This window comes from Lepisosteus oculatus, unplaced genomic scaffold, assembly GCF_040954835.1.
Source record: "Lepisosteus oculatus isolate fLepOcu1 unplaced genomic scaffold, fLepOcu1.hap2 HAP2_SCAFFOLD_48, whole genome shotgun sequence".
In the NCBI taxonomy this organism is placed as follows: Eukaryota; Metazoa; Chordata; class Actinopteri; order Semionotiformes; family Lepisosteidae; genus Lepisosteus; species Lepisosteus oculatus.
In genome coordinates, this window is record NW_027168020.1 from 838,980 (window position 1) to 860,922 (window position 21,943).

Here is a 21,943-nt window from a genome sequence, read left to right on the forward strand (position 1 = left end):
CAACACAAGGGAGCGCATTCGCCAACATCCAGGCACGCAATGCGATTTGGAAAGCAGCTCCTTTCCAAAGAGTTGCACACGAACGATCCTTCAGTCCCGCTCGGGGGGCACGGAGCCCCCGCCACACACAGCTTCAAGTAGCGAGTCAGGCGCCAGGGCTTTCGCTTACGGCCACACCACCCTGAACACGCCCGATCTCGTCTGATCTTGGAAGCTAAGCAGGGTCGGGCCTGGTTAGTACTTGGATGGGAGACCGCCTGGGAATACCAGGTGCTATAAGCTCTTGCTCTCCCGGCCAGCAGGGGTCGCCGTTGGTGCCGTAGGCTTTGGGAGGAAAACCTGCAGGATGGAAAGGTGATCTATAGCCTCATCTCTAGAGATGTTTTGTTGCTGTGGCATGTGTGTGACCCATATTCAAAAAAAAAAAAACCCGTCTGTAAAACGAATATCGAAGCTGCCTCTAAATCTGCAAATGAAGATGAGTCGATAAACCACTCGTTTTTCGTATAACTAGACATATATTCATTTGTTACCGATTTCATTCATTGAGCACGGATACAATAGAGGTACAGCCATTCACTGTTTGACATGTCTGCACTGGTACAGAACCCAGCAATCAGAAAACGGGTGAAACTGTCTTTAGACTCAGCATACAGTACCGAGGCCCCCCATGACCAAATAAAGGCTAACCTCGATAATCAGCCTAAAGAACGCAGACTACAGCAAAACGACTGACTTTGAAAAGGGAATGAACGTCCGGAAGGAGTAGTGGAACTAGCTTGAGATGCTTCTCCGGACCCCTAACTAAAAGCCAGCGAGAACCAGCAGAGGCGTCCACTCCTGTCGAACCGGGATCCTTCCGCAGCCACGCAGCTCGTGGTGTCCTAACCCTCCCGTATCTGATTTTGGACCAAGCACATCAGGGGAGAGCGCGAACGCAGTCCCCCACTACCAGAAATTATGCAGTCGAGATTCCCACATTTGGGGAATTCGCAGGGGTCAGCACAGCCGGAGTGCAATGGCCGAGCCTCGCCCTGGGTGAACCGATTTTTTAAGAACTTTATTTCCTTTTCACAAAAAAATACAGGAAATCACAAATCAGAAAGCTTTACATTAATATACATACTTAAAACAGTATATATGATCACATCTCATTACATTTTGACACGGTAACAGTTACATAGCAACAATTTTCTTTTTTTCTGGTGCAAATCACATTCTTTATTTAAACATGATAATGTTTTTCACAGTTTCTTGAGATACTGTCCAATGCCCTCTATTTCCCACAGATTTTCTGCTTCCTCCCTCCCTTCTCTCCACAGATCTCTGAGGTAATAGTTCTCTCGGGTGATGAACAGGGCCAGGCTACCTGCTGCCTTGACTGGGACCTCGATGCCTTTGAACAGCCCCATGTTCCTCACTCTCCACAGGGCGTCTTTCCCACTGTTCACCACGGCCCAGATCCTGTCAAACACGTCAGGAGGAAGTTTGACAGGAGAGATGCCGTATATGATGAAAGCAGCGGTCAGGGTAAATTGGGGCGAGAGAGCCTGCAACCAATCTTCAAACTGTGCCCAGAAGGCCTTAGCAAAAAAGCAGGACCACAGGAGATGGGTCACAGTCTCCTCCTCGCCGCAGCCCACCCTAACGCAGCGAGGGCTGGGGGTGAGGCCCCTACGGTACAAGAAAGTTCGTACCGGTAAGCACTGGTGGACGACACTCCAGGCTAAATCTCTGTGAATGTTGCACAGAAATTTAGAGGATGTGTGTTTCCACACCTTCCTTGTTTGGGCTGATGTTAAAATGCCCACAGGGGTCTGCCTATTGTTCTGGGGTGCTACGAAATCTTCCAGTTTTTGGACGCTGACATCTCGGAGGGGAATATGGCCAATTGGGTGAGATCTTAGAAAACTTTTAACTGTCCCATAAATTGCAGGGCATGTGTCAGAGAGTGGGACGTCCAGCTTGGGTCTGACACCCCACACTCTGAACACCTCCCTACCTACCCAGAGCCTGGAAAAATAAGTCCAGGTACGCGCTGCAGGTGCTGTTGCAAAGCCTCTCAGCACAGAGGCCAGGAAAATGCACAGCAGCTTCGTAGCAATATCTGGGACAGACTTCCCCCCTGAGGGTAGCGGCCTGTACATTATTTCCCTTCTGAGTCTTTCCTGCTTCCCACCCCATAGAAATTGAAACATCAATCTCCTCAGCACCGCCGCAACACGGTGTGGGATTGGGAAGGTAGAAGCCAGAAAATTCAAGACAGGCAAGAGCTCGGCTTTGATGACCAGCACCTTCCCTGTCATGGTGAGGTCTCGGTCCTTCCATTGCATCAGTTTTTTGTTTAAGATTGGCAATTTGTTCTGCCAATTTACTGTTCCCATCTCTTCTCCAAAATACACCCCCAGGACCTTAATTCTCTTCTCTTGCAGCCTGAGATCATGTCCTTCTTTTGGCTCCCTCCAGTTCTGATAAAAAATCTCACTCTTAGATGTGTTAATTTTTGCGGAGGAAGCCAAAGAGAACCGATCACAGCACTGCAGAGCTCTGCTAATTGAGGCATTGTCAGAGAGGAGCAGGGTGACGTCATCCATGTATAGAGACGTCTTTACCTCTCCTCCCCCACTTCCAGGCACTGGTATCCCATTAATGGCCTGATCCTGGCGCAAGGCACAGGCTAAGGGCTCCATAGCCAAAACGAATAACAAGGGGGATAATGGGCAGCCCTGCCTCACCCCTGAACAGACTTCAAAGGTGCGTGATCTATTGCCATTAACCATGACTCTGCTGTTGCTACCTGTGTACAGCAGGTTAATCCACTTTCTCATGATGGGGCCAAACTTCATTTGCTCAAGTACCGATGTTAAGTACTGCCGGTTTAGGCGGTCAAAGGCCTTTTCTAGGTCTACACCTAAAATGCACAGAGGGAGGGAGCGATCCTCAGAGTACAGACAGACATCCCTCAACAAGGCCAGGTTGTCGCTCATCAGGCGTCCTGCTATCCCACAAGTCTGTTCTTTCCCTACCAGTGAGGCCACTACATTTTGTAGGCGCAGGAAAAGGGCTTTGGACAGGATCTTAGTGTCCACGCCTAACAGGCTGAGGGGTCTCCAGTTCTTTATGTCATTTTTTGCTCCTTTCTTAAACAAGAGAGAGATAGTGCCTTCTCTTAAGGAGTCAGGCAGCAATTCTGTCTTGTAGCTTTCCTCGAATAGGAGCAGTAGCGGATCCTGAAGCAGATCCCAAAAGGTGCAATAAAATTCTTTAGGGAGCCCGTCAGCACCCGGAGTTTTCCCCTTCTGTAAGCTCTCCATAGCCTGTCTCAGCTCTTCTACTGTCAAATCCCTCTCAAGTACTTCCCTATCTTCTTCACTCAAAATGTTTTCTAGCTTTGAGGTAAAAAAATGAATATCTTCATCCTTTACCTCTGTAGAACTGTACAGTCTTGAGTAGAAGGCCTCGGTGCAGGAGAGGATAGCACTCGGCTCTGTTCTCTCTCGTCCCTCCTCATCAACTACACTTTCCATGACAGTCTTGGAGCCTACCACTTTCCTGAAAAAGAAGCGAGTACACTTCTCATTTTCTTCCAAGAACTGCACTCTGCTTCTTAACAGCACTCCTCGACTACTTTCTTCGGCTATGCTCCGGATGTCCTTTTTTAAAAGGGCGATATCCTCGAGCACATCGAAGCCACTGTGCAGCATCGTGTAGAGACGCTGCAGCTGCCTCTGTTTCCTGGCTAGCACTCCTCTCCGTCTGGCAGCAGCCTTCCTTCCCTCAGCCATGAAAAAGGCCTTTGTCCTCACCTTCACCTCCTCCCACCACTCTCCTACTGACCCGTACAGACACTGCAAGGACAGCCACTGTGATAGTTTCTCCTTGTAGCGGGATACTACCCCCTCGTTCTCTAGCAGCTTTGTGTTGAGTTTCCAGAGGCCTGGGCCAAAGACAGTCCCGCCCTGGAGTTCCACTCTACACCCTAAAGCCTGATGATCTGAGAAGAAGACAGGCTGAAGAGTGACCCCAACAACTTTCACTCTCTCTGAGACAAAGCAATAGTCAATTCTGGAGCTGCTATTCCTCCCTGACCATGTATATCCTGCTGTTGTGGGATATATACATCTATATGTGTCTGAGAGTTTAAAGTCTTGAACTAAGTTTTGCAGGGCCAGTGAGCTGGAATCCAATTTTATCGGCGAGCTAGACTGCCTGTCTGTGTGCTCTAAGATACAATTAAAATCCCCTCCCACTATCACGTCTGTGCTGCATAACAATAGGGGGGAGAGTGCCTTGAGTAGCTCCACCCTTCCTCCTACGTCAGTAGGGCAATACACATTGATTAGCCGCAGGTTAACGGTCCCCCATTCCACATCCACACACAGCAACCTGCCATCTATGACCCTCTGAATACTTTTCAATTTGAATGCCCATCCTTTGAAAAGAATGGCCACGCCAGAGGCTCTGTTGTTATTGTCCCCTGACCAAACAGAAGGCCCTTTATCCCACCTATCTTCAAAACTTTTATACCTCTCTTGATAGGCTAAAGCACACTCCTGCAACATCAACACATCTCCCTCTCTCTGCTGGAGGTAATCAAAGACAGACTGGCATTTAACTCTGTCATTGATACCTCTTGTGTTAAGAGAAATTATGTTAAGAGCCATATTACATAAGAAAGTGGAACCAGTCTTTACAAAACACATTTCTCTTCGGTCTCACCTGTTACCTTTTTCTTTTTCTTTTTCTTCTTACCAATTTCCTGCCAGCCATCCTCTGAATGAGCCTTCATCAGGGTGGCAGCAGTAAAAGCGTTCACAGAGTCCATTTCAAGGAAGGGGGTAGAGGGAGGGGTGGAGAGGTTCCAGCTGTCCCCATCGCCATGCTCTCCTTCCTCCTCGCTCGGGGAGAAAACAGAGTCATTTTTTCTTTTCCTCAAGTCCAGCTCCTGGGAGCACTGAGGGGAAAGGGGTGCAGCCGATGCACCAGTCTCCTCTTCCCCCTCACCCACCAGCTGCTGCAGATCCTCCGTGATGGACTGGATGGAGGAGAGGAGGGCATCTGTAGCACTTGCAGAGTCTGAGAAAAGCAGCTCCGCTGAATCCTGGGTATCCTCGCTGGACCCGCTCCACCGGGGGGCCCCACACTGGCCCTCGTTCTGAGGAGCAGGAGTGGGGGAGGGGTCCTCGCTGTTCTCGGGGGTTTTCAAACCCTCGTGCTTGTCTGGTGCAGTCTGCGGTTGTGGGGGCGTAGTGGATTTCTCTTCCACCAGCCCCGGAGCCACAGCAGGACTGATCCTGGCTGGAGGCTGAGAGTCTTTGTCCAACAAGGGTTCTTTGTTTGACTTGTTGTTTGCTTTGGATTTTCGGGCCGGTTTGGCTGAAACAAGCACTGCCTCATCCTTTCTCATTTTGAGTTTATTGGCGTAGGCGTGAGGGCAGTTCTTAAAAACGTGTCCTTCCGAGCCACATAAATTGCACTTTGGCAGCATTGAACAGTCAGAGGCTAAATGTCCCTGTTTGCCACAGGTCTTGCAGCATTTCACAGTGCAGGACGATGCCAGGTGTCCCACAGCACCACAGCGCCGACACACCTTTGGTTGTCCCACATAAAACACATAGCCATTGCAGGCGCCCAGCCGGATTGTAGAGGGCAGGTGCCTTAAGCCTCCATTTACGCTGTCCGGTAGCAAGCGAACCTCGAATTTCCTTGCTCCTGTTTTTATACCATCAACATCTCTAACCTCAGTTCCATGGTGGACGGTGCAGTACTGGTTAAGCCAGGTGTGAATGTCCTCCGTCTTTGCCAGTTCCGAGAACATAACAACATGCACCGTTTTCCTCTCTCTCTGTGTCAGAGGCTGCAAGTTGATCTTCTCAAGTGCAGGAACTTTGCCTCTTTTTGCCTCAAACACATCCACGCATTGTTCAAACAGAGGATAGGTAGCAAATACAACCTCAAATGCTTTCTGACCTGGGAGAGCGAAGATGAAATCCAAGTGCCGAGGTTCAAAGCCAAGTTCCTTCTGTAACACTTTTCTGCTGAACTGCATACGATCCATGAAGAGGTCATCCAAGAGCTCAAAACGTACAGCATTCTTACGGGATCCAAAGGTTGCCATTTCAAAAACCACAAATCGAACACTGCTTCCAACAAAAGAAAAACAATCCAACTACTCCACCTACAGGCTGATCAAGGTATCTCCCCTGCCAGGTAAGTATGAGTTAAACAGGCCCCTGCAAGCGGCCCGCACCCACAGCACAAATCGCGCAGCCTAGGCCACCTCCTCGCCCCGCACACCACCGCCTCCTGCTGGGCCCACTCTTTCACACACTCACACGCCACACTAACACTGAAAAGTGTGGGCAAAACGAGAAAACGAGCGCGCCGTTTCCTACACATCTGCAGTCGCCGTTGCGCATTCGCAGCATGTCCCGGGATGCAATTCGGCCTCATTTGCATAACTCCAGACCGGCAGATCGCCACGCAAGCTCGCGACGTGCGCCTGCCACACACCGAACAAACCTTTTCAGCAATTTCCAAAAAACGGGCCTGCTCGCCTGCCCACAAGGCTCCGTCTCTTACCTGCTCTCCAGAGCCTGCTGCCTTCTGTGCTTTTCTCTCGGCACCGCTGCAGTGCACACAACTCCTGCAGTGGGAGGGGGGGAGAAAGTTCCCGCGCTCCGCCGCAGGGAAGGCTCGCTCCGTGCGCACACGTCCTTTCGATGCCAGTCCAACAAGTGCTCCGCATTAGCTGCGTCGGGGCTCCGGCGTGTCGCACCTCACCTCACCTCGCACTGCCCCCTCCTTGAATGTCTGCCGCTGGGCATGCCCCGCTCTCCTCCGCCTTATCTTATCGCGTGTGAGCACCGACAATGGCCACAATGCCGGGGAATGGCACCTGTAAAGTGTTAATTGGGGCACAGGAACAGCCCGTCTCGTCTCGGGGGGGCCGGCTTCAGAGACAATACAGCAAACACAGCGGGGCGGGGGAAGAAGACGACACCACACATGCGGGTACATTCAGCTCCGGCGGGAACGAGACATTTGTCGGTCTTTTCAAGTGCCGAGAGCCGAGCAATCCTTCACTTGTATCGTTTCTCCCCGGTGACTAGATCTGGCCCTGCGACTCTCGACTGGGCTCACCCCCGGGGCAGCCCAGCAGGTGTGAGCCTGGCCGGCACCCGGATGGGAGATTCCACCCCGGAAAAGCTCCGGTTGCTGCTGCTCCTGCAAGAGGTGTGACTGGGACCAGTAGGGAGCGCTCACCCTGCGGGCTGTGTGGCTCTCTTACGCTCCAGCCTCCTGATGGCGACACTCTGCTGCACAAACAGGCGCCGTCCTTCGGGGGAGGCGTCAAACCGAGGTCCCGACCCTCCTTGGCCATTAGGAAACCCCAGGGCGTCTCTCAAAAAGAGACGCCGGGGGTGTCCCTCTGGTGTTAGTGCTCCCCTTTACCCATCAGTCGGGGTCTCCTCCTAATCCCCGTCTCACCTGTAACAATCAATGACGAGGCCCCCCTGTCCGTGAGATTTAGTACTCGCGCAAGAGACCGGGGGCAGAGCGCGAACGCGGTCCCCCGCCCCCCACAAAGTGCGCGCTCCGGGTTCCCTCTCGGGGCCCTGCAACACAGCGGAAGGGCAGCGAGAAGGAGCCTCTTGCTCTGATGCCGCAAGGCCACAAGAGGGCGGAGGCGCCGCGCGCCCGGCCGACGTGTTGGACCGGTGCGCTTTACGTGCTGAAATAAACACACGAAAGCCCCGAAATGTTTCCAGAGTGCTGTGCACTGGAGGTTTTTGTCTGGTGAAGACTTGCCTGGTGCTCCTCCGTGCAGATTGTTTGTCCTCCTCCAGTGCGGGACGAGTCAACACAAGGGAGCGCATTCGCCAACATCCAGGCACGCAATGCGATTTGGAAAGCAGCTCCTTTCCAAAGAGTGGCACACGAACGATCCTTCAGTCCCGCTCGGGGAGCACGGAACCCCCGCCACACACAGCTTCAAGTAGCGAGTCAGGCGCCAGGGCTTTCGCTTACGGCCACACCACCCTGAACACGCCCGATCTCGTCTGATCTCGGAAGCTAAGCAGTGTCAGGCCTGGTTAGTACTTGGATGGGAGACTGCCTGGGAATACCAGGTGCTGTAAGCTTTTGCTCTCCCGGCCAGCAGGGGTCGCCGTTGGTGCCGTAGGCTTTGGGAGGAAAACCTGCAGGATGGAAAGGTGATCTATAGCCTCATCTCTAGAGATGTTTTGTTGCTGTGGCATGTGTGTGACCCATATTCAAAAAAAAAAACCCGTCTGTAAAACGAATATCGAAGCTGCCTCTAAATCTGCAAATGAAGATGAGTCGATAAACCACTCGTTTTTCGTATAACTAGACATATATTCATTTGTTACCGATTTCATTCATTGAGCACGGATACAGTAGAGGTACAGCCATTCACTGTTTGACATGTCTGCACTGGTACAGAACCGAGCAATCAGAAAACGGGTGAAACTGTCTTTAGACTCAGCATACAGTACCGAGGCCCCCCATGACCAAATAAAGGCTAACCTTGATAATCAGCCTAAAGAACGCAGACTACAGCAAAACGACTGACTTTGAAAAGGGAATGAACGTCCGGAAGGAGTAGTGGAACTAGCTTGAGATGCTTCTCCGGACCCCTAACTAAAAGCCAGCGAGAACCAGCAGCGGCGTCCACTCCTGTCGAACCGGGATCCTTCCGCAGCCACGCAGCTCGTGGTGTCCTAACCCTCCCGTATCTGATTTTGGACCAAGCACATCAGGGGAGAGCGCGAACGCAGTCCCCCACTACCAGAAATTATGCAGTCGAGATTCCCACATTTGGGGAATTCGCAGGGGTCAGCACAGCCGGAGTGCAATGGCCGAGCCTCGCCCTGGGTGAACCGATTTCGATTTTTAAGAACTTTATTTTCTTTTCACAAAAAAATACAGGACATCACAAATCAGAAAGCTTTACATTCATATACATACTTAAAACAGTATATATGATCACATCTCATTACATTTTGACATGGTAACAGTTACATAGCAACAATTTTCTTTTTTTCTGGTGCAAATCACATTCTTTACTTAAACTTGATAATGTTTTTCACAGTTTCTTGAGATATTGACCTATGCTCTCTATTTCCCACAGATTTTCTGCTTCCTCCCTCCCTTCTCTCCACAGATCTCTGAGGTAATAGTTCTCTCGGGTGATGAACAGGGCCAGGCTACCTGCTGCCTTGACTGGGATCTCGATGCCTTTGAACAGCCCCATGTTCCTCACTCTCCACAGGGCAACTTTCCCACTGTTCACCACGGCCCAGATCCTGTCAAACACGTCAGGAGGAAGTTTGACAGGAGAGATGCCGTATATGACGAAAGCAGCGGTCAGGGTAAATTGGGGCGAGAGAGCCAGCAACCAATCTTCAAACTGTGCCCAGAAGGCCTTAGCAAAAAAGCAGGACCACAGGAGATGGGATACAGTCTCCTCCTCGCCGCAGCCCACCCTAACGCAGCGAGGGCTGGGGGTGAGGCCCCTACGGTACAAGAAAGTTCGTACCGGTAAGCACTGGTGGACGACACTCCAGGCTAAATCTCTGTGAATGTTGCACAGAAACTTAGAGGATGTGTGTTTCCACACCTTCCTTGTTTGGGCTGATGTTAAAATGCCCACATGGGTCTGCCTATTGTTCTGGGGTGCAACGAAATCTTCCAGTTTTTGGACGCTGACATCTCGGAGGGGAATATGGCCAATTGGGTGAGATCTTAGAAAACTTTTAACTGTCCCATAAATTGCAGGGCATGTGTCAGAGAGTGGGACGTCCAGCTTGGGTCTGACACCCCACACTCTGAACACCTCCCTACCTACCCAGAGCCTGGAAAAATAAGTCCAGGTACGCGCTGCAGGTGCTGTTGCAAAGCCTCTCAGCACAGAGGCCAGGAAAATGCACAGCAGCTTCGTAGCAATATCTGGGACAGACTTCCCCCCTGAGGGTAGCGGCCTGTACATTATTTCCCTTCTGAGTCTTTCCTGCTTCCCACCCCATAGAAATTGAAACATCAATCTCCTCATCACCGCCGCAACACGGTGTGGGATTGGGAAGGTAGAAGCCAGAAAATTCAAGACAGGCAAGAGCTCGGCTTTGATGACCAGCACCTTCCCTGTCATGGTGAGGTCTCGGTCCTTCCATTGCATCAGTTTTTTGTTTAAGATTGGCAATTTGTTCTGCCAATTTACTGTTCCCATCTCTTCTCCAAAATACACCCCCAGGACCTTAATTCTCTTCTCTTGCAGCCTGAGATCATGTCCTTCTTTTGGCTCCCTCCAGTTCTGATAAAAAATCTCACTCTTAGATTTGTTAATTTTTGCGGAGGAAGCCAAAGAGAAACGATCACAGCACTGCAGAGCTCTGCTAATTGAGGCATTGTCAGAGAGGAGCAGGGTGACGTCATCCATGTATAGAGATGTCTTTACCTCTCCTCCCCCACTTCCAGGCACTGGTATCCCATTAATGGCCTGATCCTGGCGCAAGGCACAGGCTAAGGGCTCCATAGCCAAAACGCATAACAAGGGGGATAATGGGCAGCCCTGCCTCACCCCTGAACAGACTTCAAAGGGGCGTGATCTATTGCCATTAACCATGACTCTGCTGTTGCTACCTGTGTACAGCAGGTTAATCCACTTTCTCATGATGGGGCCAAACTTCATGTGCTCAAGTCCCGATGTTAAGTACTGCCGGTTTAGGCGGTCAAAGGCCTTTTCTAGGTCTACACCTAAAATGCAAAGAGGGAGGGAGCGATCCTCAGAGTACAGACAGACATCCCTCAACAAGGCCAGGTTGTCGCTCATCAGGCGTCCTGCTATCCCACAAGTCTGTTCTTTCCCTACCAGTGAGGCCACTACATTTTGTAGGTGCAGGAAAAGGGCTTTGGACAGGATCTTAGTGTCCACGCCTAACAGGCTGAGGGGTCTCCAGTTCTTTATGTCATTTTTTGCTCCTTTCTTAAACAAGAGAGAGATAGTGCCTTCTCTTAAGGAGTCAGGCAGCAATTCTGTCTTATATCTTTCCTCGAATAGGACCAGTAGCGGATCCTGAAGCAGATCCCAAAAGGTGCAATAAAATTCTTTAGGGAGCCCGTCAGCACCTGGAGTTTCCCCCTTCTGTAAGCTCTCCATAGCCTGTCTCAGCTCTTCTACTGTCAAATCCCTCTCAAGTACTTCCCTATCTTCTTCACTCAAAACGTTTTCTAGCTTTGAGGTAAAAAAATGAATTTCTTCATCCTTTACCTCTGTAGAGCTGTACAGTCTTGAGTAGAAGGCCTCGGTGCAGGAGAGGATAGCACTCGGCTCTGTTCTCTCTCGTCCCTCCTCATCAACTACACTTTCCATGACAGACTTGGAGCCTACCACTTTCCTGAAAAAGAAGCGAGTACACTTCTCATTTTCTTCCAAGAACTGCACTCTGCCTCTTAACAGCACTCCTCGACTACTTTCTTCGGCTATGCTCCGGATGTCCTTTTTTAAAAGGGTGATATCCTCGAGCACATCGAAGCCACTGTGCAGCATCGTGTAGAGACGCTGCAGCTGCTTCTGTTTCCTGGCTAGCACTCCTCTCCGTCTGGCAGCAGCCTTCCTTCCCTCAGCCATGAAAAAGGTCTTTGTCCTCATCTTCACCTCCTCCCACCACTCTCCTACTGACCCGTACAGACACTGCAAGGACAGCCACTGTGATAGTTTCTCCTTGTAGCGGGATACTACCCCCTCGTTCTCTAGCAGCTTTGTGTTGAGTTTCCAGAGGCCTGGGCCAAAGACAGTCCCGCCCTGGAGTTCCACTCTACACCCTAAAGCCTGATGATCTGAGAAGAAGACAGGCTGAAGAGTGACCCCAACAACTTTCACTCTCTCTGAGACAAAGCAATAGTCAATTCTGGAGCTGCTATTCCTCCCTGACCATGCATATCCTGCTGTTGTGGGATATATACATCTATATGTGTCTGAGAGTTTAAAGTCTTGAACTAAGTTTTGCAGGGCCAGTGAGCTGGAATCCAATTTTATCGGAGAGCTAGACTGTCTGTGTGCTCTAAGATACAATTAAAATCCCCTCCCACTATCACGTCTGTGCTACTTAACAATAGGGGAGAGAGTGCCTTGAGTAGCTCCACCCTTCCTCCCACGTCAGTAGGACAATACACATTGATTAGCCGCAGGTTAACGGTCCCCCATTCCACATCCACACACAGCAACCTGCCATCTATGACCCTCTGAATACTTTTCAATTTGAAAGCCCATCCTTTGAAAAGAATGGCCACGCCAGAGGCTCTGTTGTTATTGTCCCCTGACCAAACAGAAGGCCCTTTATCCCACCTATCTTCAAAGTTTTGATACCTCTCTTGATAGGCTAAAGCACACTCCTGCAACATCAACACATCTCCCTCTCTCTGCTGGAGGTAATCAAAGACACACTGACATTTAACTCCGTCATTGATACCTCTGGTGTTAAGAGAAATTATGTTTAGAGCCATATTACATAAGAAAGTGGAACCAGTCTTTACAAAACACATTTCTCTTCGGTCTCACCTGTTACCTTCTTCTTTTTCTTTTTCTTCTTACCAATTTCCTGCCAGCCATCCTCTGAATGAGCCTTCATCAGGGTGGCAGCAGTAAAAGCATTCACGGAGTCCATTTCAAGGAAGGGGGTAGAGGGAGGGGTGGAGGGGTTCCAGCTGTCCCCATCGCCATTCTCTCCTTCCTCCTCGCTCGGGGAGAAAACAGAGTCATTTTTCCTTTTCCTCAAGTCCAGCTCCTGGGAGCACTGAGGGGAAAGGGGTGCAGCCGATGCACCAGTCTCCTCTTCCCCCTCACCCACCAGCTGTTGCAGATCCTCCGTGATGGACTGGATGGAGGAGAGGAGGGCATCTGTAGCACTTGCAGAGTCTGAGAAAAGCAGCTCCGCTGAATCCTGGGTATCGTCGCTGGACCCGCTCCACCGGGGGGCCCCACACTGGCCCTCGTTCTGAGGAGCAGGAGTGGGGGAGGGGTCCTCGCTGTTCTCGGGGGTTTTCAAACCCTCGTGCTTGTCTGGTGCAGTCTGCGGTTGTGGGAGCGTAGTGGATTTCTCTTCCACCGGCCCCGGAGCCACAGCAGGACTGATCCTGGCTGGAGGCTGAGACTCTTTGTCCAACAAGGGTTCTTTGTTTGACTTGTTGTTTGCTTTGGCTTTTCGGGCCGGTTTGGCTGAAACAAGCACTGCCTCATCCTTTCTCATTTTGAGTTTATTGGCGTAGGCGTGAGGGCAGTTCTTAAAAACGTGTCCTTCCGAGCCACATAAATTGCACTTTGGCAGCATTGAACAGTCAGAGGCTAAATGTCCCTGTTTGCCACAGGTCTTGCAGCATTTCACAGTGCAGGAAGATGCCAGGTGTCCCACAGCACCACAGCGCCGACACACCTTTGGTTGTCCCACATAAAAAACATAGCCATTGCAGGCGCCCAGCCGGATTGTAGAGGGCAGGTGCCTTAAGCCTCCATTTACATTGTCCGGTAGTAAGCGAACCTCGAAAATTTGTTTTTATACCGTCAACATCTCTAACCTCAGTTCCATGGTGGACGGTGCAGTACTGGTTAAGCCAGGTGTGAATGTCCTCCGTCTTTGCCAGTTCCGAGAACATAACAACATGCACCGTTTTCCTCTCTCTCTGTGTCAGAGGCTGCAAGTTGATCTTCTCAAGTGCAGGAACTTTCCCTCTTTTTGCCTCAAACACATCCACGCATTGTTCAAACAGAGGATAGGTACCAAATACAACCTCAAATGCTTTCTGACCTGGGAGAGCAAAGATGAAATCCAAGTGCCGAGGTTCAAAGCCAAGTTCCTTCTGTAACACTTTTCTGCTGAACTGCATACGATCCATGAACAGGTCATCCAAAAGCTCAAAACGTACAGCATTCTTGCGGGATCCAAAGGTTGCCATCTCAAACTGCAAAACAAACACTGCTTCCACAAAACAAGAAAACAATCCAACTACTCCAACTACAGGCTGATCAAGGTATCTCCCCTGCCAGGTAAGCCGAGAGCCGCAGGCGATGAGCCCGGAGCTGAACGGGCCCCACTGGCTCGTTTGTAAGGCCAGGTGCATTGCCAACCACGACCGGCAGGGCAGAGGCCTTGAAGGCAGCCTGGGCTCCTGCAGCTGTCCAGCCACGCACTCTGGTTTCTCTTCATCTCGTACAAATCTTTTGCCTTTTACTAAAGACTTCCATGAAGAGGAGCATGAATGAGTTCCATACAATTTTTGTGCTTTCCTGCCTTCGGGTGGGGCGCAGCTGGGCTGGTCAAAGAGAGAAAACAAAACCGCTCACAATCACTCTTATTACTGCGACTGTGGCCGTCTGCTCTGCGAGTCCTCGGTCTCCGCCTGTCTGATTGGTGCTCTTTTCTTTGGGGGGCGGGAAGTGTCCGGCCGCAAATATGAAGCGTTACAGCAACGACATGCCATGAGACGATTGATAACGATTTCCATAGGATCCACGCGGTTGCCTGGCAACCGTCAGCTTTGCGCAGTGGCAGTATCGTAGCCTGTGAGGTTTAGCCGATGCGCGATTATTGCTAGTTGAAAACTTTTCCCAATACCCCGCTTCCGCCGGTTTGCAATACAATCGGCGAAAGCAATTCTTGACAGTCTCGTCAGAGACTGAGCAAGGTGTTTAAAGACAGATTTTGTCATGGTAACATCATGGTAGAAAGAAACAAGCTTGTTACGTCTCAACAGAAACACTCTTTAGCTCTTTCAGCGTTATGCAGAGAACAGCGTCTGTCGAGATCACTTTTGAGTCAGCGCGAAACGCCGTGTGCTGTCAGTTTGATTTCATATTGCTCGTAGCGGCGCCCGGCTTTTGTCTGTCAAACGTTAGGTTGCCCTTCTTCATGCTGCATCGTCGGCATGAGTGGAGCTTTTTAAACGTCTGTACTTACTGCGCCTCATAAGAAATCGTTTGTCCCCGTTCAAAACAGATTGTGCGATGTCCTGCAGCGTTCGCAAAGCAAACCTTTGACAGTTTGAAAGAGGAATTTATTCTGCTTCCTGTGCGTGCAGTAGTTACAAAGTTGAACGTCTTTACACGATCTGCCGCAGATCTTACAAACGAGCCAGTGGGGCCCGTTCAGCTCGGGGCTCATCGCCTGCGGCTCACGGCTTGCGAGCGTGCCCAATCCGTGCGATAACTCGGAAAACACCCGGCCACACTGTGCCGGAAACGACGCACTCTGGGAAGCCGCTATGCAAAGCGAGGTCCCAAGATCCCCTGCAGCCGGACACTTCCTGCCCCCCAAAGAAAAGAGCGCCAATCAGACGGCCGGAGACCGAGGACTCGCGGAGCAGATGGCCACAATCACCATTACAAGAGCGATTGCGAACGTGCTTGTTTTCTCTCTTTGACCAGCCCAGCTGCCCGCCACCCGAAAGCAGGAAATCACAAAAATTGCAGGGAACTCATTCGTGCTCCTCTCCACGGAAATCTTTAGTAAAAGGCGAAAGAGTTGTACGAGATGAAGAAAAACCAGAGTGCATGGCTGCACAGCTGCAGGAGCCCAGGCCGCCTTCAAGGCCTCTGCCCTGCCGGTCGTGGTTGGCAATACACCTGGCCTTACAAACGAGCCAGTGGGGCCCGTTCAGCTCCGGGCTCATCGCCTGCGGCTCACGGTTTGCGAGCCTGCCCAATCCGTGCGATAACTCGGAAAACACCCGGCCACACTGTGCCGGAAACGACGCACTCTGGGAAGCCGCTATGCAGGCAAGGTCCCAAGATCCCCTGCGGCCGGACACTTCCCGCCCCCCAAAGAAAAGAGCGCCAATCAGACGGCCGGAGACCGAGGACTCGCGGAGCAGACGGCCACAATCACCATTACAAGAGCGATTGCGAACGTGCTTGTTTTCTCTCTTTGACCAACCCAGCTGCGCCCCACCCGAAGGCAGAGAAGCACAAAAATTGCATGGAACTCATTCATGCGCCTCTCCACGGAAATCTTTAGTAAAAGGCGAAAGATTCGTATGAGATGAAGAGAAACCAGAGTGCGTGGCTGCACAGCTGCAGGAGCCCAGGCCGCCTTCAAAGCCTCTGCGCTGCCGGTCATGGTTGGCAATGCACCTGGCCTTACAAACTAGCCAGTGGGGCCCGTTCAGCTCCGGGCTCATCGCCTGCGGCTCTCAGCTTGCGGCCGTGCCCAATCCGTGCGATAAGTCGGAAAACACCCAGCCACACTGTGCCGGAAACGACGCACTCTGGGAAGCCGCTATGAAAAGCGAGGTCCCAAGATCCCCTGCGGCCGGACACTTCCCGCCCCCCAAAGAAAAGAGCGCCAATCAGACGGCCGGAGACCAAGGACTCGCGGAGCAGACGGCCACAATCACCATTACAAGAGCGATTGCGAACGTGCTTGTTTTCTCTCTTTGACCAGCCCAGCTGCCCGCCACCCGAAAGCAGGGAAGCACAAAAACTGCAGGGAACTCATTCGTGCTCCTCTCCATGGAAATTTTTAGTAAAAGGCGAAAGATTTGTACGAGATGAAGAGAAACCAGAGTGCGTGGCTGCACAGCTGCAGGAGCCCAGGCCGCCTTCAAGGCCTCTGCCCTGCCGGTCGTGGTTGGCAATACACCTGGCCTTACAAACGAGCCAGTGGGGCCCGTTCAGCTCCGGGCTCATCGCCTGCGGCTCACGGCTAGCGAGCGTGCCCAATCCGTGCGATAACTCGGAAAACACCCAGCCACACTGTGCCGGAAACGACGCACTCTGGGAAGCCGCTATGCAAAGCGAGGTCCCAAGATCCCCTGCGGCCGGACACTTCCCGCCCCCCAAAGAAAAGAGCGCCAATCAGACGGCCGGAGACCGAGGACTCGCGGAGCAGACGGCCACAATCGCCATAACAAGACCGATTGCGAGCGTTTTTGTTTTCTCTCTTTGACCAGCCCAGCTGCGCCCCACCCGAAAGCAGAGAAGCACAAATATTGCATGGAACTCATTCATGCTTCTCTCCGCGGGAATCTTTAGTAAAAGGCGAAAGATTTGTACGAAATGAAGAGAAACCAGAGTGCGTGGCTGCACAGCTGCAGGAGCCCAGTCCGCCTTCAAAGCCTCTGCGCTGCCGGTCGTGGTTGGCAATGCACCTGGCCTTACAAACTAGCCAGTGGGGCCCGTTCAGCCCCGGGCTCATCGCCTGCGGCTCTCGGCTTGTGGGCGTGCCCAATCCGTGCGATAACTCGGAAAACACCCGGCCACACTGTGTCGGAAACAACGCACTGTAAGGCACCTTGAAGCGTGCACCCCCAACATTCTTCTTTGCACATCTGTGAAAGGTAAACTCTTGAGCAAACTCTGAACCAGCTCTAAGGAAACTAATCCGATTAGACGTTACTTTGACTCATCCTTTAAGGGACCCTTGATAATTGGAGAAATCAATGATTTCGAATGAATTCTGTATGCGTCAAAAGACAGCTATACACAGAAAACATGCAGGACACTGCTCATGATGTTTCCCGAGCCGAAACAGTGCGTTTTTCCAAGCCATCTGACAAAGCCCGCCCACTGAAAACTGCAGCAGATCGTGTAAAGACGTTCAACTTTGTAACTACTGCACGCACAGGAAGCAGAATAAATTCCTCTTTTCAAACTGTCAAAGGTTTGCTTTGCGAACGCTGCAGGACATCGCAAAATCTCTTTTGAACGGGGACAAACGATTTCTTATGGGGCGCAGTAAGTACAGACGTTTAAAAAGCTCCACTATTTTTATGTGCCATTTTTTGCTTATTCACTTACTATTTTAATCAAAATAATATTAAGAAAGATCTGTATGTATTCAGATAGTATTATTATTGTTCATACTTACTCGTCAAAAGAGGATTGCTGAGATATTTGCGGATATACTTCTACGTTTGAAAAACGTGTCCAAAATGGTGACCAACGAATACTAGCAATGCATTGTGGTATATAACCGGAAAATATGCTGGGTTCGATATTTTCTCAACGTATGCGTTTATTAATGTTGTCGATATTATGGTTGAAATTTAACATTGATAATACATCGCGGCTATGTGCCCCCTGCTATGAGCTGATGTGCAATTTTAACGCATGCAGTTAGTAAGGATCGGTCACTGTTGTATGGTATTATATACAGTATAATGACATTATGGAATAGGATGGGGACAGGCCTGGCATCACGGGGGGAGGGAGGAATGTCGCCCCTTCAGTTTTGGGCAAAAAGATGTACCTAACTTACCTAGGAGTATACGGCACTCTGCACAGTGTACGAAGTAAATTATTTTCGCAGTAATTAATTTACACGTGTATAATAAATATAGTAAATATAATAAATTAATTACTGCGAAAATTACTTCGTACACTGTGCAGAGTGCCGTATACTCCTAGTTGCGGCACACACGATACATACAGTAAAAAGCCTCAGGCACTGTGTTAGATGTGTTTTCGACGTTATATATGCGTTTATTAATGTCGTCGATTTTACGGTTGCAATTCGACTTTGATTATACGTCGAGGCGACGTATATATACGTATAGCCGTATTTTCGCCGTGAATATACGTATATTCGACGAATCAGTGCCCACTGGGTAAACTCTTCAGCAAACTCTGAACCAGCTCTAAGGAAACTAATCCGATTAGACGTTACTTTGACTCATCTTTTTACGCTAGGGTTAGGGTTAGCATTCCCACGCTACTTAGACACTTTGTTTACGCTCAGTGCTTGATTTTGGGAACTTCAGGACGAGTGGGAATTTTCTCCTATCTGTCAATTCTGTTTTGTTTTGGAGACTCTTGGCTGCCTATGTTGTACAGTGCAGCGTGAAGGAAACATTTTCCAAAACTGTGTCAGCTCAAAAGTTGTAAGAAAACCTCTCCAGCTGCTTTAACTCTCTTCATTTTTGTCATTTAATGTGACACTCGATGTATAACTGGAGCCTCACATATGCAAATGGTGAGGCTCCAGTTCGACACCCAGTTCAATACCACTTTACAGTAAATGACAAAAGCATGGCAGACTGTGCCGGACCGGCAGATTACTTCCGCTTATTTTTACCATATTAAACAATGGAAATCCAACCACTTGCATTTGTGACACTTGATTTTGGCTGCACCTAAGACACTCTTAAATCTTCAAACACATTTCTCTTCTCCCGCAACACTCTTGTCTGTCGGCGCTATGTGGCAGCGTTGCATGACAACCCATCTCACCACGGAAAGGAACCTAACAGCTTTGGTAAGAGAGGAGAAAAGGACCTGGCCCGTACGCGGCTCAAACCCGCAACCTTGGCGTTACTAGCACCACCATCTAACCAACTGAGCTAACCGACCTCACAACAGTGGTCCTCTCTGTGCTGCAAAAAATCAAGCTCAGGGAATTTCTTTTGTCCTTTGAATAGAAAGCCGTGTAATTCAGTGTACGGGCTTTCTCGTGCAGTTTCATAGTTCTTGTAACCCAAATCCTACACTGGCCTGAAGTGCCCCCCCATTTCACAGCATTTTTCAGCTGATTTAAAATGTACCTAAAGGAGAAGCATTATTGAAGACCATCAATTACCAAGAGCTTTTGTCAAAGGTTTTGGTGGTCATTTTTAATGACCACAGAGCACTATGACCTCGGTTTTACATCTCATCCAAAAGACAGCGCCCTTTTTCCAACACAGCTTCTCCGTCACTATATTGGGACATTGGGACCCGTACAGACCTCAGAGTGAGCGCCCATTAACACCACTTCCAGCTGGAAGCTTTGTTTTTCCCTGTAGCTCACCCTCATCCTGGTACTGACCTGGCTCACACCTGCTTAGCTTCAGTGGGTTTTCAGTTGCGAGTTGCAAAAGTTGGGATACAAGTGTAGCGGCAATGCTTGTTAATAAGACAGAATTAAGCGTTGGTATGCTGTCCTAAATGAAGCCCCATCTCACCCCCCATCTCTGTGGTGCAGCCACAGAGAAAGTATTCATGCAGACTGATTTAAGTTGTTTTCTTTTGATAGGGAACAGCTCCCAGACAGGGATGCACTTAGCTAAGCCTGGCTATCATGATCAATGGTCATCCATTGGCGCCTATCTGTCTAGGGAGTGCTGAATGGACATCTGGACTGCATTCTTAAGTGTCAAGAGTAAGTGACTTATATCTCACCTTGACCAACCAATCAGGGACTGGCAGGGCGTGGTAATACCACGTGGGTCTCCAATGCCCGCCAAACTCTCAACCAATCAGCACACATCTGTGTCTTGGTCAAAAAGGGAGCGCAAGCTCAGATCGGGGCTCTCCTTGGCCATTTTCGCGCATCCTCAGAGACAATCACGTGACAACTGCTGTTGTCTGCATAGGGACTTGGACTTTGTTCTAAGCGCGAGGCCAAGCATCCCGTACGTACTCAGAATTCTACTAACGTGAATGCTCCGTTTGATCAACGGCAGCCTACAGTTGGACCCTCGTCGACAACCTGAATAGCTTATTCAGAAGCAGCGCTGGACCGGGAACGAACCAGTTTCTTCCCAGGCAAAAGAGTGACTTGTGAGGACTCGCGGTCACACTCTGTGCATAGAGACTTTCTACTAGCCAGCCGGACTGCTGGTAGATCCCCTCGGAGCAACGACTGCCCTGCGCGCCGCAGTCAGATTCCTCCGCCCGTCCTACTCCGAGCTGCACCTTGACTGGTTGGCTGGTAGCCAGAGGACGCCGACACAACGCCCATTGGACAACCGCTGGAACAGAGGCTGCAACAGAGCTTGTCAGCTGGTTTGGTGTTCGTGCCGGGAAATTCCAAATCCATACACAGTGGATAAGTTAACCCCATGTTCTACATTGCGTCTCGAGAATTCAATTGTACCTCAACACAAGTTGTTATCAATTTAATTCATGAGTAATGTATTTACTTCCGAGTTTAGAGTAACAATGGGTAATAACACTGATTAGCGATTTGGTAACCGAACGATATATATTGACATATATTCTCTGTTGTGTATCTCTTTGTGTTTGCATCTCTTCGAGATTATATATCTTGTATATTGATAACCCTCACAGTAAGGTCTGCCGCTCGTATCCAGGCAGACTAGTATATGTTTGGTGCACAATTTATATTAATAAATGTATCTCGTGTATTGAACCCGTGTGTGTGCGTTGTTAGTTGTTCTGGCGATTGATTTTCTAAAAGCCCCAACGAACAACCTCGTGATTACTGCTACAATTAATAAGTGTCTCAGTAAACCCATCAAACCACTACATTTAATGGCGTCCCTGGGTGGGCGAGTTTAGAATGAAATGAGACTCAATCGCACAGAATAACTGATGTTGCTGTGAGTTCAAGTTCAGCACAGCACCGTGGCTTTTATACGCGAATACCGGGTGTGCTGATAACTGCGTAAAGAAATCCCCCTGTTTTCTAGCGTTTAGTGTAACGTGTGCTGATTGGAAATCCATCTGCTCGGGTGTTTAGATTCCATACTGTATTTTGGTAAAAGGAAAAAAAGTAATACTCTTAAAGTTTCTCTGACGTAATGACAATGGCTGCTAAAATGTCTGAAGTGGAGTCGCTTATAAGTACTATTTCTAGCGACGACAATCCTGTTTACTGGAGCGGTATCGAAAAGTTGAACTTTGATGATATTGAGAAGCTGCAAGTAGATTTAGTAGCTAAGGTAGCGAACCAGCTTAACACAGGAGGGTCTGTGAACGCAGTTCAGGTCCTATCTAGTTTCGCCTTAAATCTAGCTAAACAGCTGGAACTGTCTTTGTCCGAGCTGACAAAGTTTCAAACGCTTCAGGGAAAGCTAGAAAGATATAAGGCGGAGCGAGTTGAGTTGTTGGATATAATCAGAGAAAAGAGAGTGAAAAGTGAGGAAAGTGAAGACAGACTCAGGGAAGTTTTAGGTAAATTAGATGACCTGTCTGCTAGAGAAACTGCGGCTG

At 49.9% G+C, this 21,943-nt stretch overlaps 10 non-coding genes across 10 annotated transcripts; 4 read left to right on the forward strand and 6 right to left on the reverse strand.

Moving 5' to 3' along the window:
* The first annotated feature begins 163 nt into the window (after positions 1–163).
* LOC138230197 (5S ribosomal RNA) lies at positions 164–282 on the forward strand. The gene has a single exon (XR_011186232.1). It is a non-coding gene; the product is annotated as a 5S ribosomal RNA (ribosomal RNA).
* Positions 283–920: 638 nt separating this feature from the next.
* LOC138230137 (U1 spliceosomal RNA) lies at positions 921–1,085 on the reverse strand. The gene has a single exon (XR_011186182.1). It is a non-coding gene; the product is annotated as a U1 spliceosomal RNA (small nuclear RNA).
* A 6,940-nt stretch (positions 1,086–8,025) lies between these two features.
* On the forward strand, positions 8,026–8,144 carry LOC138230072 (5S ribosomal RNA). Its single transcript, XR_011186120.1, has one exon. It is a non-coding gene; the product is annotated as a 5S ribosomal RNA (ribosomal RNA).
* A 636-nt stretch (positions 8,145–8,780) lies between these two features.
* Positions 8,781–8,950, reverse strand: LOC138230155 (U1 spliceosomal RNA). The gene has a single exon (XR_011186196.1). It is a non-coding gene; the product is annotated as a U1 spliceosomal RNA (small nuclear RNA).
* Positions 8,951–14,202: 5,252 nt separating this feature from the next.
* Positions 14,203–14,319, forward strand: LOC138230284 (U5 spliceosomal RNA). Its single transcript, XR_011186314.1, has one exon. It is a non-coding gene; the product is annotated as a U5 spliceosomal RNA (small nuclear RNA).
* Positions 14,320–14,549: 230 nt separating this feature from the next.
* Positions 14,550–14,691, forward strand: LOC138230224 (U4 spliceosomal RNA). The gene has a single exon (XR_011186259.1). It is a non-coding gene; the product is annotated as a U4 spliceosomal RNA (small nuclear RNA).
* Positions 14,692–15,450: 759 nt separating this feature from the next.
* Positions 15,451–15,565, reverse strand: LOC138230291 (U5 spliceosomal RNA). The gene has a single exon (XR_011186321.1). It is a non-coding gene; the product is annotated as a U5 spliceosomal RNA (small nuclear RNA).
* Positions 15,566–15,955: 390 nt separating this feature from the next.
* LOC138230296 (U5 spliceosomal RNA) lies at positions 15,956–16,072 on the reverse strand. Its single transcript, XR_011186326.1, has one exon. It is a non-coding gene; the product is annotated as a U5 spliceosomal RNA (small nuclear RNA).
* Positions 16,073–16,465: 393 nt separating this feature from the next.
* Positions 16,466–16,580, reverse strand: LOC138230313 (U5 spliceosomal RNA). The gene has a single exon (XR_011186343.1). It is a non-coding gene; the product is annotated as a U5 spliceosomal RNA (small nuclear RNA).
* A 391-nt stretch (positions 16,581–16,971) lies between these two features.
* LOC138230308 (U5 spliceosomal RNA) lies at positions 16,972–17,088 on the reverse strand. The gene has a single exon (XR_011186338.1). It is a non-coding gene; the product is annotated as a U5 spliceosomal RNA (small nuclear RNA).
* Positions 17,089–21,943: the final 4,855 nt, after the last annotated feature.